Genomic DNA, 19,949 nt, shown 5'->3' with positions numbered 1-19,949 from the left:
TTCCAAAAGGGCCTGATGTGGCATGTTGAACATTCATTGTACATCTGCTTTAAATATTTACAAAGTCCCAAGGACAAGAATGGTGTCCTTGGGTGCTGGCCCGGTGGCACAGCGGTTAAGTTTGCGTTTTCCTCTTCAGCAGCATGGGGTTCACTGGTTCGGATCCTGGGTGCGGACCTACACACTGCTTATCAAGCCATGCTGTGGCAGGTGTCCCACATATAAAGTACAGGAAGATGGGCATGGATGTTAGCTCAGGGCCAGTCTTCCTCAGCAAAAAGAGGAAGATTGGCAGCAGATGTTAGCTCAGGGCTAATCTTCCCAAAAAAAAAAAAAAAAGAAAAAGAAACACCCTTAAGGAGTTTCTTAATGTAAGGAGTTCTTACCCTTAATGTAGCTTCCCCCGTGTTGGCATTTCTTTAAGGATAAGCATCTCTCCCTAAACTAAGGATTAATTACTGACCTACTGTGTTCTCCTTGTGACCACACATCTGCTGTGCTCACCAATCTGCTGTGCCAGCAAAGCAATCTCATGACTGTTGTAAAAGAGACACTCCTTATGTCTGCTTCTAGTTCCAAGATGGCATATAATCACTCTGTAGACCCCACTTCTTTGGTATCCTTCCTTCCTTGTGGAATGAAGGCCCCAGGCTAGTGCTCAGATCTGGCTCATAAGAAACTCACCCCAATTTTGATTTATAGTTTGAATATGGACTATTTGCATCAACATTTCTTGGCATAGTCATGGCAGGATTTTAGAGAAACCCACTGGAGACCACCTGGAATGTACACTGAACCTGTGTTCAGTAGCAGTAGGGGCCCATTGAGTCCCCAGGATCACTGCGTTCTTCAGCTGACCCTGGTTCCCCTGAAACCCAGACCTCCTTATTTTAAGTCAATGGTCCAGAGTTTATATGAGCTGTTTCAAACCTTAGGACTAGGTGTCTTACAGGGGGTACCAGTCATGCCCTAGGTAAGAGGAACCTAGTGGGAAAACTCCTAGGATGGAGGAAGCTTGGGGGGATTTCCTAGGTCAGGGGAGCCTAGGGGGAACTTTGGAGTGAATAGGGTGGGCTGACCTTCTTCATTTGGCTTTAATTTGGAAAGAATTGTGTTTATAAAGTCTGAACAAAATGCTGGATGAAGAAATGAGAGTCTGAACTTGTTTAGCTCTGAAGAAAAGAGACATCAGCTCCACCGGGTGGAAAGCGTTCTCAGGTGACTAAGAACCTCGTGGGAGTGTCAGGATCAATCCTCGTGATGGGAGGACTCCACTATCACTCACGTTAATTAATTAAAGGCTTGTCCAGGAAGAGCATATGAGGGTTGGTGGCCCACGTGCTCCAAGCCCCCATGGTAGTGTTAGACCGCCAGTGGGAGAAACCCAGGCATGTAAGAGAGTGTTTATGACCTTTCTTCAGGGAGTAACACTCACAAGCAGCACATTTCTGACCCACTGCACTGTCACCAGAAATTATTCAGACTTTATAGTAAAATGAAACTAAAAGAAAAGCGAGAACTCAAGCTTCTAAAAGCCAATCAGCTCCGGAATAGGCAACCTCCCCTCACTACTCCACTGACTTCATGCTGAAACTTGCAAGTGCATAAGGAAATGGGGGTGACTGTAAACGGCTAGCAAGATAACCCGGGATTCTTTTGCATCAGAGATGGTCAGACAGAAATGTGAGTTGCACTCCATTCACGGCTAAGGGTCCTACCAAACTACTGCCAGCCTCAGGGGAATTATTTCGGCCATTAGAAGGAACTTTCTGATTAGATAAGCTCATTTTAAAAAGTGCACTTAAAATCTTCAACATTCCAGAATAACTTTATTGAAAGTTTTGTTGGAAAAAGCTAATAAAAATTAAGTTATTAAAGGGAGTAAAAGGGAAATTTAATAGGCCATGGCTTTACAGACACCCCCATAATCTACTCCCAGAGTTAATGAGACTGGGAGATTTTCTGGGAAACTGCTATATTAAAGATTACTGGAACCCTTCAATAGAGCCAGGTAGTTACTGTCTGTCCTGGCTGAAACCTGATAAACTATTTGAAAGGATTTAGCAACATATGATCAGAAATATGACCAGAAATTTGGCCAAACTGGAAGGTGATATTCAGAGCCTGATAGGGATTTTGTTTTCAGACCTTCTTCCCCAAGTTAAAATAAAACTAAGCACCCAGAGAGAAAGAAGTAAATTAAGGTGAGGTACGTGAACAGGTAGATCAACCTATAATGTCATTTAAATTACAACCCAAATTTCTGAGAGCCACTGTCTTCAACTTATAATTCCTTGCAACACGGGAAGGCAGCTCTAGAGGCAGTTCAGGTTCCACCCATTTTCCTTGTCTCAAAGAGCTTGCAAACCCTCTGGGGAATATCTAGCCCATTACTAATCTCTAAGACTGAAGTAAAAAAAGGATAAAAGGCAAGAAGAATGGCCAAACCAGCACCCCTGGCAAAAATATAGCATCTTGACTATCTTCCTCACAAATAGTAGTTTAAAAAAAAGCTTAAAACATAATTCGGATTCATAACTAGGAAGCCTTGTATTATTGTACCTGATTCATGGCAGTCTCTATGTATGTGTGTGTGCCTGTAAGTATGTTATATGTGTGTGATATTTTTACCTCTGGTTAGCATGGCCAAAATTAAGAGCTCTGATTGGTTGACTTAACGTAAGTGCTTACGTAACTTATTTCTGAATGCAACTAACCCTAACGTCTTTCAAGTTAACATGATATGAAATGATCTTTGGTAAATGAAAGCTTGTTTCAGTTTGTTGGCTTGACTGAAATAGGCATGTCCTCAGAGTGGGCAGTATTTGGATATGATGCAAACGTACAGCTTGGATTTACTAATCAAATAAGCTCATGTTACTCCTCTTATAAATTTGTCAGCAAAATAATAGCTTAGAAAGATAACTGATTTTGTCAGATGTCTCAAAGTCTTTTTAGGCAATCTAAATAATGACTGGAAATGAGTCAACTAAATCAATATAAAAAAGGTAAAAGTTTTTGGGGAAACTTTAACAATGATGATGTGATGTGCTTAAAACAACTTAAAGATGATGGCTGACTGCTTTAGTGTCACATAACATTTCTGTGAGTAATCTAAACGATATTGTTACAAACAAATGTTCTAAATGTGAGATAAGAGTTTATAGACAATTTTTTAGCAATAATTATAGTTTATGACATGAGTATTTAAAATAGCTTCCAAAATCTCTTTGGTAACTTGAAACTTTAAAATTTTTCTAGGTTAAATTAAATGATAAAACTCATTGAGTATCTAGGTCATTTCAGCATAAGAAAATATTAGACATTAATTACTAAATATAGTTTTATCTACTTTTGGCTTCTTACAGAGAGACCAAAAGATGTTTTGGTCTATTAGTAACATGTCTTGTATTTTATTAAAAGATTACACTATGAAGTAGCATATTTCTGGAAATTATCGAAAGTATTTATAAATTTGCCAAGCCACAGAATGCTAATGTAAAAGACAGTTTATAATTGCTTACTTGTTAGTTTTCACTAAAAATAAAGGTCTACAAGAGTTAAAAATTCTAATTTTTAGAATTAAAGCTGCTAAAAATTATTAAGGAAGACATCTTTGTATTCAAAGAAAGTAAGATGTATGCCTTCAATAAAGAAGGTATAAAGAATGGAAATATTTCTGTTTATTTTGTTAGGAAAGATAAATTTGTCCTAATGTACTAAGAGGGAAGGAAGAAGGCATGGGATAAATTCTAAATGTGAAAAGAAAGTTATAAAAAGTTTGTTGAAGAGAAACCCTGAGGAAAGAACTTTGTACATGGTCAAGTTGGCTTAGATTAAAATGAATGTAATTAAGTGAATAAATTTTAATATCAGAAGTAAGCTAGTACAAAAATTAGAATTTGGTCTTCTCTTTCTTAAAAGGGTAATTTCCTGGACTTTTAGTCTGATCTTGATAAAGAAATTATAAAGATTTTCTTTATTTTTGAGTGAGCCTCACTTCAATTAAATGGGTAACTAAGCATTGTTTCACAGCGACACAAGATCAGCAAACATTTGATCTTGTTTGACCAAGTATTTTAAAGCCTTTTAATATTTTTGACAAGTTCCATCAAATTTGTATCCTAAATGAAGTCTTTCTTTTGACTTAAAAATAAAATTCTCTGAGGATTTTCAGAAGGGCCCTGGGACTTCTCAAAGAAATTTGTTCTCTCTTCATATAAAGAGAGAGATTCTAAACTAGTTAGGTTTGTTTGGCATGCTAAACGGCATAGGAAGCATTTTCAAGTAAATGATGATAAACCTTCTTAGGTTATACTGTGTAGGTACACATTCATTCTCTTAACCCTGCTACCTTGCTTGCAACATCACAAAAAGAAAAAGACCACAACTGCATTCTATTATCTAATTTGGCTTACAGATGAGTCTTACTTAAAGGATAAACAAGGACATTATCAAGTTGGATATGCTGTCCAGCCAAGAGAATGTCCAGTACTTTCTATTAACTCTTCTATCCCAGAAAAAGATTTCCTTCCACAGGCTCAAGGAATTGCTGTGGAAGAAGAGAAACAAAGGTGGCAACAAAAGGGAGAATTTTTGATACCACCACACAGATGTGGTTTAGATGTGGAACAAACCATAGTGCCTACTGGAGCACAGTTGCCACTGCTCCAGCATTGACACCAATTAACCCATTATGCACCTGAAAAGATGATTTTGTGGGGAAAATAATGCTTTTGAAAACTTTCTCCCACAGTGACTCATAAAGCCTATACTTGTTATGCTATATGCCCAAAATATAATCTGGAGAAACTGTTTCATGGCTTGCAAGGTCACTTTCCTCTCCCTAAGGGACCCTTTAAGGTACAGCAGTTGGACTCTGTCCAAATGCCACCATCTCAAGGATATAAATATATCTTGGTAATGATCTGTGTATTTTCCTTGCAGAAGAGCAATGGTTCTAGCAGTAGGTAAATTGCTATTGGGAAGATTAATTCCTATTTGGGAAATTCCTACCTAGTTACACAGTGACTAGGAACTCATTTTGCTGGGCAAATGATTAAATCTATTTGTAAATTTGGCCAATAATGCAGCATTTCCACTGTACTTATCATTCCCAATCCTCAAGATTGGAGGAAAGAACTAACCACACAACCAAAACTCAGTTGGCAAAGCTTTCAGAAGCATTTAATCTCTCATGGCCAAAAACTCTTCTGCTACTGCTCCTCAGTCTTCAGTCTACACCGTTTGGCAAACATTGGCAGCTTCCTTTCAAGATAATAACTGGATGGCCTGTGCAATTAGATGAAGGAATGTATGAACCAACTTTGCCGAAAGGAGTTATCTTACATTATTGTCAAGGTCTCATTGAGACACTTGAAAGAAATGAGAAGTTGGTAGCTGATTCTTTTCACAGTGAGTTCCTGGGAGATGAAGACTTTGAGGATCATGAACTTCAACCTGGATATTTTGTTTACTGAAAAAGACACCAGATAAAAGACTCTTTGCAGCCCAATTGGAAAGGACCATATCAGGTACTTTTAACCAATTCATGCACTGCAGAATCAAAAGGCATAGACTCGTGGATTCACATTTCTTGTTAAAAAAAAAAAGAAGGCTTCTCCACCTGAGTGGGTTTCAGTTCCTATTTCTGAACCTGACTTCAACTGACCAATGCAAATGTCTCCAAACCAAGATGAGAAGACGACAGCATTTGCTGCAGACAGCTGTCCCAAGACTCCACACTAGGCCTGTATTCCCAACCTTATATCTCCCCATTGTAACATTTATAATGCTTAAACCATATACCTATTTTATAATTGTTCCATTTTAGATTTTAAGAATACTATCATACTTAAAGAAATTAAGTGATTTGGAACAGACTGGTCTTGAAGGCCAGGCATTTATTTGGTGCCTCCTATTGGAACTCACTGGTTGTGGGGAACAAATCTCTGACCTTGGTTATTGCCTGGATGGCTAAAGCCCTGCACCCTGAGCTTCCCTTGGAAGCAGGGAAGGATTAACACTGAGCTAATACCTGTTGCTAATGGTCCTCTCTTTAAGGCCTGATGGGCTCATTCAGCATTCCACTGATATGGCCACCTAGCAGCTGTATCTGTTCCTTCCTTGGGTTTAGATGATGTCATATCACATATAGAAGCCCTGACTAAATTTACTCAACAGGGCCTTAACGATTGTCAAACAGGAATAGCCTCATTAAATACTAAAATATCTTTAATGAGAAAGGCTGTCCTTCAAAATAGAATGGCCCTAGCTATTTTAACTGCATCCCAAGGTGGTACATATACAATTACTCAAATTGAATGCTGTGCTTTTATACGTGATAAATCTTCCAATGTGTCATCTCTGCTAAAGCACACAAAAAAGCAGGTGAACGCCTTAAATGAATCGTTTATAATTGTAAACAATGTGAGCATGCGGAGTCTTGTAAAAGCACATTGCAATGTTTGCACAATAATGTAAAATTAATTGAAAAATTATATAACCTATGAAGTGCTTCCTTGGTTAATATATACCTCTATCCTTGTCTGACTATTTCCCCTCATGTTGATAACTGGGCAAATAAATGAGATAAAAGCCTAGTATTGAGGGGCATCATGGACCCAGGGTAGGCAGCAACCAATCTGGCGCTGAGGGATAATATTTTGATCATCAGTGCTTTCTATCAAAAGATTATAAATCAAAAGTGGGAAAATGATAAATAAATGATGAGAAATAGGTTTAAAACTAATTTGACCTGACCTTGGTTTTCCAAAAGGGCCTGACGTGGCCTGTTGAGCATACACTCTATACCTGCCTTAAATATTTACTTTGTCCCAAAGACAAAAATGATGCCCTTAAAGATAGGGTTGTAGCTTTCCCCATATTGGCATTTTTTTAAGGATAAATATCTCTTCTTAAATAAAGGATTAACTACTCAGGATAAATATCGCTGTGTTCACCAATCTGATGAGCCAGAAAAGCAATCTCATGACTATTGTAAAAAGGACATTCCTATCATATGTGATGTCTGCTCTTTGTTCCAAGACAGTATATAACCACTCTGGACACCTCATTTCTTTGGTGCCCTTCCTTCCTTGGGGAAGGAAAGCCTCAGGCTAGTCCTCAGATATGGCTCATAATAAACTCACCCCAATTTTGATTTATAGATTGATTAGGGATTATTTGTGTTGACAGTAGTCATGTCTTTAAGCCTCATTTCAGACCCTACTTTATTTTTTTACATAAATTTATACTGAGGACTCATCACCCCAGTCCATGGAGCTCCCTGGCCTCTTCTGACCTTCATGGCATGGTCAACACCACACATTTGGCAGCTGTCAATTGTGGAAATATTTGTGGGACATCTCTCATATATCAGGCACTTCAGGAAGCTTTATCTATCTATTTATGTTCATTTAATCCTTGCAACAATTTTCCCATGATTATGGCAATATTATTTCCATTCTTTCAGAAGTTTTTTTCTTTTTTTTAAGCATGCTTTTTGGTGAGGAAGATTAGCCCTGAGCTAACATCTGTTACTAGCCTTCCTCTTTTTTTCTTTTCTCCTCAAAGGCCCAATACTTAGCCATATATCCTAGTTGTAGGTCATTCTAGTTCTTCTATGTAGGATGTCACCACAGCATGGCTTGATGAGCAGTGCATAGGTCCATGCCCAGGATCCAGACCAGTGAACCCCAGGCCACCAAAGCAGAGCACGTGAACTTAACCCCCTATTTCAATTTTATAGATGTAAAAATTAAGATTAGGTAATTTTCCCAAAATACAATGATTGTTCATGGACTTTCCTTGTTTTCTATTTAATGTCTGCAGAGTCTGTGCTGATGTCTCCTCTATCATTCCCGATACTGGCAGGTTGATGTCTTTCCTTTTTTCTTCATCATTCTTACTAGAGGTTTATCAATTTCATTGTCCTTTTCAAAGAACAAGCTTTTGGTACCATTGATTGTCTCTATTAGGTTTCTTTTTTTTATTTCATTGATTTCTACTCTTTATTATTTCCTTCCTTCTGCTTGCTTAGTCTTTATTTTGCTTTTTTATTTCTAGTTTCTTAAGGTAGAAACTTAGATCACTAATTTGAAGCCTTGCTTTCTTCTAGTGCAAGCATTTAACACTACAGTTTGCCTCTATGTTGCATTCAACAGGAGAGAAAGGATGAAGTGGGTCTCTCCCTCTTACCCAGAACTGGAACCCCTGAGTTTCAGTAAAGAAATGAGTGCAATGGAAAGATCCTGGGCTTTAGGGGCAAACTGTCTTGGGTTCTATGCACACTGCCTAACAAACTGTGTGTCCTTGGAAAGTTCCTAGGAGTGAGTCTCAGTTTCTCAATTATAGTTGTTATAAAATGAGACAAAAAGTCTTATTTCTGGTGTTTCCATGATAATTTATATAAGATGACGCAGAGTGCCCTGAGCTGGTGTTCTGGTCCTTCCCATTCTCCAGACCACTGAGTCTTGGCTTTTCATCCACATCAACGTAACGCACAAGCAAACTAGCACCTTCACCCCTGGCTTATTGACCTCTGCTACTTGCCTCCTCATTTAATATTCAGATCTAGTTAGCATTTACTAATCAACTACTCCATGCCAGGCATTGTGCTATATTTCCCCATATGCTGGCTTTTAATGCCAAATACATTCTTATGGAGGAAGTTGTTATTATCCAACTTTCTAGAAATAAAGAAAGACAAGCATCATGAAGGTCACACAAATTGTATGGTGTAAAGCCAAGATTCAAATCTGTAGTAGCTTCACTCTAATCCCATGCTTTCCCCCAAGATATTACAGCTGCTTCTAATGTTTTACATTTAGCTTGCCTGGATTTCTCGTTGTCAGCCTCTCCATGCCCTCTCGTAGCTTAAGGGTCTCCGCGCTTGAATTGCTCATTCTGTCTGGACATTCATTCAGCTTTGGTTCTGGGGTCCCACAGCCCAGCTGTCCCTGACACCAATGTGTCCTTCAACTCCAGAAGAAGGGCAGGACACAGTGAAGTCAAGGTAGCGCTTGACTATGCACATCACGACCTACTTAGGGAATCATATTTTTAAAGAAACTTCCACAATGCAAACTGTTTTCAATTTATTAAAGTAGAAATTTATATTCATAGCTGAATGGAGAATTATTTCTTACTAACTATTACCATTTCAATTTCTAGTCAAGGACAAATCTGCTTTTTCTAAAACATAATGCCGGTTCCTATAATTCCTGTATGCACTGTGGGTCTATCGTAGATACACATCCTCATCACGATGCTTTTCTAAGTAATGAGTCTATAAGTCCCTTGACTCATTTTCTTCAAGTCTCTGAACCAAGGCAGACTTAGGAATTAAGGCGCTAAGCCTCTCATTGGCATGTCATTTCCACGCTGGCCGCCCCTGCAGGCTCTTTACCTCATTGAAGTCAAGATGTCTCAACTAAGAAGAGATGAGCTGAACTAGGGAAAGCTGAGAGCTGCTTCCACTTGAATCAGAAACGAGTGTTGAGAGCGGGGATCTAGAGGTGGGCATGGGTGTGGGGACAGGCTACTAACAGAGGCAGAGGGGAAAGTAACTGATGGTTAATTTACGTGTCAACTTGACCGAGTCTCAGGCTGCCCAGACACTTGGTCAAACGTTATCCTGGGTGTGCCTGTGAGGGTGTTTCTGGATGAGATGAACATCTGAATCAGTAGACTAGTAAAGCAGATCACCAACCCCGGTGTGGGAGGGCCTCATCTCGTTAAAAGACCTTCAAATGGAACAAAAAGGCTGAATAAGAGGCAACTTTGCCTGCAGAACTGCTTGAGTGGGGACACCGCTCTTCTGCCTTCGGGCTGGAACTTACACCATCAGCTAGTCTGGTTCTCTGACCTTTGGACTTGAACTGGGACTACACTACTGACTCTTCTGTGTCTCCAAGTTGCTGACTGCAGATCTTGGGGCTTCTCAGATCCTTAATCATGTGAGCCAATTCCTTATAATTTAACTCTATACATGGAATTTATATATATATATATATATATATATAATCTTGTTGATTCTGTTTCTCTGGAGAACCCTGGTGAATACGGACCGGAAGTTCAGAACATGCTGTAAATTAGAGGAGGTCTCACAGACCAAAGTGAAGGATGCTGACTGGAGTCTACATTCCCTATTCATTAACTAGCAGTATGCCTCACAGGACGTCACTTACCCGCCCTGTTAGCTCCTTGCCTTCTTTTTAGTTAAGGGTTTGGGATTATATGACCAGAGGGTTACCCATGGCCCTTATGGTCTCAGGCTGTTCTAAAAATAGTGCGGCTTTACACTTTTGCTGGCAAAAGATAGGAGTCCTTGTTTCTACTCTGATTATGGTCCAAAGGTTAAATTGAAACCTGGTTCTTGAGAAGCTAGGCCATATTTCTTTGTCAAATCAGTGTTATAAATGATGTTTAGGTTCTCAGACCAGTCCACTAAACACTACTGACCCACGGTGGACTTGTACTGGTGTAAGATCTGGGTCCTAGGAAAAGAAAGGGGAAAAGGGAGCAAATGAGTTTCCCAAATGTTGCTGAGCCTGCTGCACCCTCCTATGAACCACCACAAATCCCTTTCTTCACGGACGCTCTCCTATCTATCACTACAAACCCCTTTCTTTATGGATGCTGTCCTATCTACTACCACAAACTCCTTTCTTCATGGACATTCTCTTGGTCTACCACCATGAATACCTCTCTTCATGGACACTCTCCTATCTACCACTACAAACCCCTTTCTTCATGGCTCCATGGTCCACTAATTGCTAATTAGGCCCCACTGCCCGAGAAGTTCCATGTTATAAGATCACCATGCCAACTCATTTCCCCATTAAAATTTCCCAAGAAAACCCCTTAGCCCCACTTTCTTCTAAGTAGTAGGACAAAAATAAGTAGTTCACTAAAAAATATTAAGTTACTAATATACTTTCAAAAAAAAAATCTTCTTATCCAAGAAATAGGTCAATATAGACCCAACAGTGAATGGGGATATCAGCTTTATATATAAATTAAACAGAAATTTTTTGGAGAGGGGGAGAAGAGGTATTTGAGGCACATGATTACTTTTGTAGCTAAACCAGATTCATCCTGGAGAAGCCCAAGTTCAATGCCTTGAGATTTATGCTCCCCGCTCCCCATTCCAAACGCCCACCTGAGGACACACAAGGTTATTAAGACTTATGAATGTTCACCCTCCTGTGGCAAGGGGACAGGAGCTCCGATAAAAATGATAGTTTCAACAGAGCACTCATATGTAAGTTTGGAATGTTATACATTCCTAAAGGATCGTTATGAATCGTGGGCCATCAGCATCACCCTTCATGCAATATCAGAAGTCTTATTGCGGTTCCTTGTGCTTACTTCTATCCAGCAAGCATTCTTCTTGCCCTAACTATGGCTTTTCCCATCTCTTTCCAAATCAGTCATGAAATCCATGTGTTTTAGCCTATCCAGTTCCTGACACATTCAAGACTCTCTATAAACGCTTGCTGTATCAGTGTATCATGAATGGCCAGTCTACACTCTACCAAAAAGCAAGAGTTAATCTCCAGACCTATCTTAAAGTCCCGGGATGGTGTGTCACCTCAATTTCATCACATTCTACTGAGCACCAGTGAGATGCAGATATGTTAGGTAGAACGTGGGGTTTTCACAACCGGACAGAGGCCTTTACCCTTCCTCAATCTTCATGTCCACCTGAGGGCTGATGCACTATTTCTCGATAACTCTACATAGAGTAAATGAGGAATCTGCAATTTTTCCGGTGCTAAACATTGAGTGGAGCATATTTTTTATGTTTGCTCACTAATTATTTAATTCAACAAATATCTACTGAACATCAGATAAATAAAATAGCAATATCAAACAAAATTTCAGCTAAAAATATCAAATAGGGGCTGGCCCGGTGGCACGGTGGTTAAGTGCACATGTTCTGCTTTGGCAGCCTGGGGTCCACCGGCTCAGCTCCGGGGTGCTCATCATGCCATGCTGTGGTAGGCGTCCCGCATACAAAGTAGAGGAAGATGGGCACGCATGTTAGCTCAGGGCTAGTCTTCCTCAGCAGAAAGAGGAGGATTGGCAGATGTTAGCTCAAGGCTGATCTTCCTCAAAAATAAAAAATATATGTATATATAGGATAGAGCGAGGATAAAGTGGCAAAGGAAGAGAGACTTGCCCTCCCCTCACAGAATGTACTGTCCTCTGGGATGGCAGGCATTAAACCAGTAACTACAGGTCGATGACCCCACTTTAAAATTTGTAATAAATACAATTCTGCCTGTAGCTGGATGGAAACTCATGATTTGATAACAATACTTGTCGAAAACAGTGAAATTACATATGAAGCATTTTTAAAAATATTATCTGTTTTCTCCTGTAAGGTGATTATGTGATTTTTATATTGAAAAGCTTGATAATTATGAATAATATGTAGACCCACAGAACAGTACATACTATCCTATAGAAAGAAAGTACAAATTAATTTGCATGATACACACACACACACGCAAGGACACACACAAGTGCTGGTGAAATCTAATAAGATCTGAAGCTTGTATCGACATCAATTTCCTGGGCTTGATATTGTGCTACGGTTATGTCAGATGCTGCCATTGGGGGAAGCTGGGTAAGGGTACAGGAGGTCTCTCTGTACTATTGTTATATATTTCAAGTTATTTTAAATTATCAGAATTATTTCAAAATAAAAAGCTAAACAATAATATGCATGCTATAAATACTGCAGTCTAAATTGTTTCTTCATATGAAGCCTGGAGAGAAGATGCCTAAAGGGACTCAGTTTTGTTATAACACTGGTGTTGTGGTCTTCTCCCCTTTTAAAAAATACTTGAATGTTTCACACAATCTATTCCATGAATTATAAATACTATTTCAATGCTATCTGACTGATAGTAAGAGAAAATGTGGTTTAAAAACTTATTTCCCTTCAGAAAGAGTCTGCTTTGAACACTTTCTTGTTACATACTAAGAGAATATGAACGTTTTTGTAAAAATCCTTTCAAAAAGCTAACTCACCTTGTCAACCTAGCTCCTCAAGCATGTATCTTCTCTGCCATGATATTTCAAAGAAGGACAGAAAAGTATGTTGAAATACCTGATAAATCATCATTTCAGGTTTCAGGCATTATTTCAAAACTCTAGGTGCTGCTCCCCGAAATGCAGCCACAGCTTTATCCTGAACGAGACTCAATTGTTAGAATCAGTGTCCTCCTTTTTCCCCAGCTGTGAGGCTTCTGGTGCTCGACGTCAAAATGAATGTCAAAACCTCATCATCCTTTTAGCTATTAACAGGGTTATTTTATTTCTTTGTATTTTATCAGAATAAAACACATATTATATACTTATTGAATACGTATTTTCTATTTTAGTTGTAAAAATATGTAATCAAGGATGTCACTGGATTTTCTACACGCTAAGTAATCCTTTTGTTTTTGCACATTAAATCTATATTAGTAACATTTACTACTAACCGTCTACCACAGATTTTATGTACATATTACTAATCAAAATGAATGCTAGTGAACTATCAATTTACTTTTTATAAAAAAATGAATGTTTGTTTCTATCATGGCCAGATCTGGGTGCTTCTGCGGGAATCCCTGTGCCGCTGAGCTGGAGGAACCAGCCCCTGGCCTCACCGTCCTCACGTGTACTCCTGGGAGCCTGCAGACCTAATAAAATAGTAAGTAGGTAAATGCACTGGGAGGTGCATCAAACACCTTCATATCAACGCTCCCTCAAATTTCATTAGCTCCCCATTTCCTTCAGAATTGAAGAGCATATAATAATAATAATAACAGCGACAATAACATCAGTAAATACTTATGTAGTGTTTACTGCCTCCCAGGCTCTGTTCTAAATGCCATATATATTTTAACTCTTTTTATCCTTATAACAGCCCTATGAGGTAGGTAATAATTTAGCTCTGTTTTACATATAAAGAAAGTGAGAGTTGGGGCTGGCCCTGTGGCATGGTGGTGAAGTTCGTGCACTCTGCTCTGGTGGCCCAGGGTTCACAGATTTGGTTCCTGGGCGTGGACCTACACACCACTCATCAAGCTATACTTTGGCTACATCCCACATACAAAATAGAGGAAGATCGGCACAGATGTTAACTCAAGCAAAAAGAGGAAGATTGGCAATAGACGTTAGCTCAGGGCCAATCTTCCTTACCAAAACAGAAAGTGAGAGTTAAGAAATATGTCCCAGATGCATACAACTAGTAAATAAATACGTTTGGATTCCCAATCACAATCTAGCTCAAGAATTTACATGTTTGATAACTACAGTGTGCTGCCCTACTCAGAAAATCCCTGGCTTCATATTCAAGGACAGTGTTCATTTGACCATGTGCCTCTTCTCAAGCCTCATCTCCTTTGGTCCTGCATCCCTAGCTAAATAGTATACACACCGCTCCCTAGACATGCCTGTTCCGGCTCCCTGAACTTGTGCACCTGGCTCTGCTTTCTATAATGTCCCCTGTCTCTATCCAACAACTGGGCCATCTGGGCCCTAGACACCATCTTTCCTAGCTCTATCAAAAATTTCCCTAAGCCAAATGTCACCCAGAAACATGGCTGCCAACCTTCGAAGGACCACTCATTCCTTGGCAACGAGCTCATCAGCCATGACACTGCCAGTTAAGGTTGGAGACCCCTCTTTGGTTTCTGTCCCCCAAGCATCATACATCTCAGATTCAGGGGCAGCCCGGGTGCCAGGGGAGACACTGACGAGGGAGACTGAGTCTGGTGATGGCTCAGACTAGAGTCAATGAAATGAGACTCCTGGCAGATTTACCTTTGCAGGTTGACCCAAGTATGATCACCAAATGCCCTACAAAATTCCAGGAAGGGATGCCAGGGGACACAGGGAGCACAGATGGAAGGGCTGCCGACTGCATGGAGGGGGCAAAGCTCAGTCCGGGAAGACTTCCTAGAAGAGGTGCTATTTGACCGGCGCTTTTAAGACAGAAAAGGAATTAGCCAAAAACGATGGAGGTGGGGGTAGTTTGTGCGTGTGGGAAAAGTCACTGCGGGCAGAACAAGCAAACTTTTGCTAATGCACGAAAGGAAGAAAAAATAGAGGTAACTGTGTGTGCAGATTTGTTAACTATATGTGTGCATGTATGTATCTGTAATATGCGTGTGCGCATGTGTATCCCGATATGGTGGCTGCTGCTTAGGTCTCCCTCAGTCAGACTCCACGCTTTCCTACCTTTATTCCCACACGTCCTCAATCTCCCATGAGGCTGCAGGTGCACAGGTCTGGGAACTTAGCATGTGTTTTGTGAATGAGCTTTGGCTCTCTTCATACAGACACCTTGAGCACACCTCTGAAAACTTTGATTAGCAAAACAGAATAATATGGGGTCTTTATATGCCATATAGATTCTATTTCTCATGAGAAAATTTTATCTAAACTATGCAGAAATATTTCCCTATTTCAGTGAAAGGGCACGCTGTCACTGCAGTCTACCTGCATATTCAAGGTAAATCCTACAGGAGGTTTGGGGTTTTTGATTGTAGTTCCATCTGATTATCTAATTATAGCTCCCCTCACCCTTGCTATGGCAGTCAGAAGAAGATGGGTCATCACAATCACAAATTAACAAATAAGTTTCTACAGCAAATAAAATTATTTGATGGATGCTTGTCCTGTGCAGAAGTTTGCACGTGTATTCCACTGTGTGCTTTTGGAGACAGATAGTTTATGAACAGGTAGAAAATCCACAGGCCTGTGATGTAAAATGTCTACAATCGATTTGACAAATGGCTGCCATTTTACTTGGGGAAATATTTGCGTGGCTGTACTCCACTGATAGCAGAGCTCTGTTCCAGAAAGATACGCTCTGCTCCTCTGGGTCAACCTCACAAAACGATTCACAGCAAAATGAATACAACTTGAGAGAAACTTGAAAGAAAAGTCAGAACCACCACCTTCTAAGCAACAGAAGAGTCACTAATTCAAAACAGAGACAGAAACTCTAATTAAACGCCAAATCAAACCAGCTCGTTTTTTTTAGAGGAGAGATTTTCAGCCTTTCAGTGATTTGCTTGTTCTTAGACACAAAGGAAAGGGAGGCGCAGAGTGTGGGAGCTCTGCCGACAAACGCCCCAGACTCCCATCTTCCATTTAGCAAAGTGAACTAGGAAAAGGAAGGTTATTCAGCTAATAAGTAGGTATTGTTTCTTAAACTCCTGGTGGCCGTGCAAGGGAAACAACACACTGGATGCCTTCTTGTGGCTTCCTCATCTGGAACCCTCTCCCTGCCCATCAGAGTCTTGTCCAAACACCCCCCTGGCAGCTGTCACCCTCCAGATTTGCAGAGCGGAGCTCAGTGACTATGCCACCCGTGCGAGTTGGAAGAAAGCTCATTTCCACGGAGGAAGACAGGGAGATGACAGGTTTCTTTTGTTGATGTTTCATATTTTGTTTTTCCAGGGCAAGACAACTCACTTGGTGGACATAACAGGCAATCTGGCCTCCACATAGACAATCCAGATGGCTGTTTGTAGCTGAAAGGGGTTGGCCATCAGCAGACTCAATCCGGCTCTTTTATTACAGGCGACCTTCTCCCCATGGCCTGCAAGCCACATGGTCTTCTCTCAGGAATTGTGTGTTTTGAATATAATGTGTATCTTTAAATTTCTAGCCAACATCCATGCCACTGTTAATTTTTCAAACTTATATGCTATTTGGAGATATGCTAAATGGAAGACAGTGAAATAATGTTCTGTTTTGACATCTTCTTAAAGCAAAATGCTTATGGGGCTTACAGCATGCAATATATTAATTAATGTGGGTGTTAATTAATGGAGAGCTAATCCTGGCTCTGACTTAACTCACTGTGTGGGCTTAGACCAATGTTCTTCTTTGAATCTTGTTCATTTCTAAAGGTAAAGCGTCTGAAGTCCCTTCCGGCTTTGACAAAAAATGATTTGTTTAATTAAATTAAGTCTGATTCAGTTGAATTCACCAGATTTTGAATGAGTGCTAAATGTCAGAAAATGATGGGTCAATGGCCCATGTTCTCAGGGAGCTCAAAATAATACTTTATTTAATTTTATGGTTTCGTCTTGATACTAAGTTCATTTTTTTGACAGTGTAGACAAGTCAAAGAAGAAAACTTGGAATAACATAGATAGGCCGAAGCACTGCTTAATCACAGGACTCAGCAACACTTACGGAAATAACTAGAACATGACACAATGCAAAATAAACCGAAATTTCTACCCCTAGGCTAGGTCTGAAGGGCCCTGGATGAAAGAATAATCGAAGACTGTGGAAAGGGTCAGAGAAGCTTTGTCTGGCAATCTGACAATCCAGTCTACTTGAACCTTCCCTTATAGGAACAGACAAGGAAATGCATCTAACCCCCCGACGCAGGGAATGGAAAGAGTGAGAAGGATAATTCGAGACCACAGCACTAAGGAGTGTTTGAGGGTCAAACCTAGGGAAGACCAAGAACAAACAAGAAGTCCCAAGGTCGGGTGACTGAAAGAAAGTGGGATCTGTTCTGCCATTAATGAGGGAAATCAATACTCTTCCCAGCAGTCTCACAGCTTCTGATGGCCCATAGCATCCCTGGTCACCGTGATGAGCTAGGTGCTTAGATGTTTGGGAATTAGGGGCCTGAGCTGCCTTAAAACAGCAGCAGAGGAAACAGACCTCCCCCACCCACTGTCTCAGCCTGCCAGGGACAATGGGACTGGGGTTCACCACTTCCCAGGCTCCTGGGAAAAGGCGCTCAGGCCCTTTGAATGGTCCTTGCAGTGGAAAGTGGGTTTTCCGGTCCATTCCCCATGGTGATTCTGCTCTTTGATATAGCCACAGAGCCCCCAATGGATGCTGATTTGACTGAAAATTTGACTGATAAGGTGAGCTCAGGAAGACTGCTCAGAAAAGTTTGTGTATTCTGATTTCTCTGCCGTTTTGTCCCAGTTGTAATTATTGGAGAGCTGTGACAAATGCATGCATCTTGCCAGTGCAGACACCCTTTTTGTCTGGCTGTTGTGAGCTGAATTGTGCAGCTCCAAATACATCTATGAAGCCTTGACCCGCCCCCCCCCACCCCCCGCCCCGTACTTCTGAATGCGACTGTATTTGGAGATAGGGCCTTTAAAGAAGTCATTAAGGTCAAATGAGGTCCTTGCAGTGGGCCCTAATCCAATATGACAGCTGTCCCTATAAGAAGAGGAGATGAGGATACAGAAGGAAGACCGTGTGAAGAAGCAGGGAGAAGGCCATCTACAAGCCAAGGAGAGAGACCTCAGGAGACACCAGCCCTGCCCATACTTGATCTTGACATCCAGCCTCCAGAACTGTGAGGAAATAAATTTCTGATGTTCAAACCACCAAGTCTGTGGCACGTTGTTCTGGAAACTCTTGCAAACTGACACACCAGCCAAGGGTCAAAAAGCTGACACAGTCAAGCGCCAGCACTGGACTAGTGGTCCCAGGAGCCGTAGCAGAGTCACCTGCGGAGATGAAATCCTCGAGTCCTGGAAAAATACCTCGGAGCACAAACAGGACCAGGATGAATGAAGAGAACCTGGATGGTTGTGTTTATTGTCAGAGATGCACGTGTATAATTATATTTGTCAATTATTCCTTCATAAAGTTGGGGGGGAAAGTGTATGTGGGTGGTACAGTTCACCTAAAACGGGGTTTTTAACCGTGGCCTGTGGCTACATATTTGAATCACCTGGAGAACTTTTTCGACCCCCTGAAACTCAGGTCACACCCCAGACCAATGAAATCAGAATCTCTGGAGGGTGAGAGCCAGGCATCAATCATAAGCTAAGTTCTCACACAATTCAAATATGGAGCTACGCTTGAGAACAACTGGCTGAAAGAGACAGAAGCCCTTGGCACAACATCTCATCATGGATTATTTTTCAGTCTATTTCGTTACTGTTATTTTTATCCTCTGAAATGTGTATACTGCATAATGGCCTCATTACTTGCTCTGACTTTTATAGAATATTCCACATGATAGACTCATTGCTTGAGTTGTAGGGATAGACAAAACTTTTCTTGTTTTTAGTGTAAGACAAAGGGAAAAATGTCTGGATGAAAACAAAAATGAAATACTAATATAAAATAAGTCATTCAGGCAGCATGGCGTTTTGCTAAGAGTCTAAATTTCTGATAGTAACACAAACTTATTTTTTGGTCAGAGGAATTTCACCATTTTTCTTACCTCAGCTTTTTAAGCCAGTAGTGGCGTTAAGCAAACTCTACAGGCAAGTGTCTGATTCCTTTCCTTTTTAGGCTGTGTCAAAATACCTTTCAGTAAAAAAGATGACTTGAAAGCTGTAAACCTAATTAAAATAATGGCACATTTGCAGATTTTACATTTGGACAGATTTTAACGCATCCCCATTTTTTTCTAACATGATGGAATCCAAGGATGACCATAAACAAAGATTGGTCTGATGTGAGATGATCTCCATAGCATTATGCAATTTTTATCTGAAAGAAAAGTTTCAAGAGGGGGAGCTAGTTAGCTAATTGATTACAGATTGTGACTGAAATTTTGCAGAAAGAGATGCTTTCAGTGTTTAAGGAAAATCCTAAGAAAGCAGTGTTCCCATGTTCCGTTTCTACCCCCACTTTCCCTATAAAGCTCGCTGATCACTGAAGCTCTCATGTGAGCCTGGCATGGTAACTCATTAAGGCTTGACAAACAAAAAGCAAATAGGACTTTTAATCATGCATCGCACAGAAATGGAGCTAGAAAAGCCAAAAGAATTGCCATTACGCTCTAAGTCACGTAATTCAGAGCAGGTAAGGGAATAGGTGCATGCAAACAGCTCTGTGGTTAAAGCCCTTGGAGCGGGTTCGAGCAAAGCCGAGGTAACGTGACAACACCAACTGCAAAACCAGACGTCTGACAGCTCCCTGCGGTGTGTCTTCTG

General features: G+C 40.5%; 1 long non-coding RNA gene across 1 annotated transcript; it reads left to right on the top strand.

The window, feature by feature from the left end:
* Positions 1–1,595: 1,595 nt before the first annotated feature.
* Positions 1,596–18,089, top strand: LOC138917766 (uncharacterized). The gene is made up of 3 exons (XR_011426214.1): positions 1,596–1,683; positions 13,605–13,711; positions 16,471–18,089. It is a non-coding gene; the product is annotated as an uncharacterized lncRNA (long non-coding RNA).
* The last annotated feature ends 1,860 nt before the right edge of the window (positions 18,090–19,949 follow it).

Source organism: Equus caballus, chromosome 15 (genome assembly GCF_041296265.1).
Source record: "Equus caballus isolate H_3958 breed thoroughbred chromosome 15, TB-T2T, whole genome shotgun sequence".
Taxonomy (NCBI): Eukaryota; Metazoa; Chordata; class Mammalia; order Perissodactyla; family Equidae; genus Equus; species Equus caballus.
The sequence above is the reverse complement of the archived record's forward strand: the minus strand, read 5'-3'. Positions and strand labels throughout refer to the sequence as shown.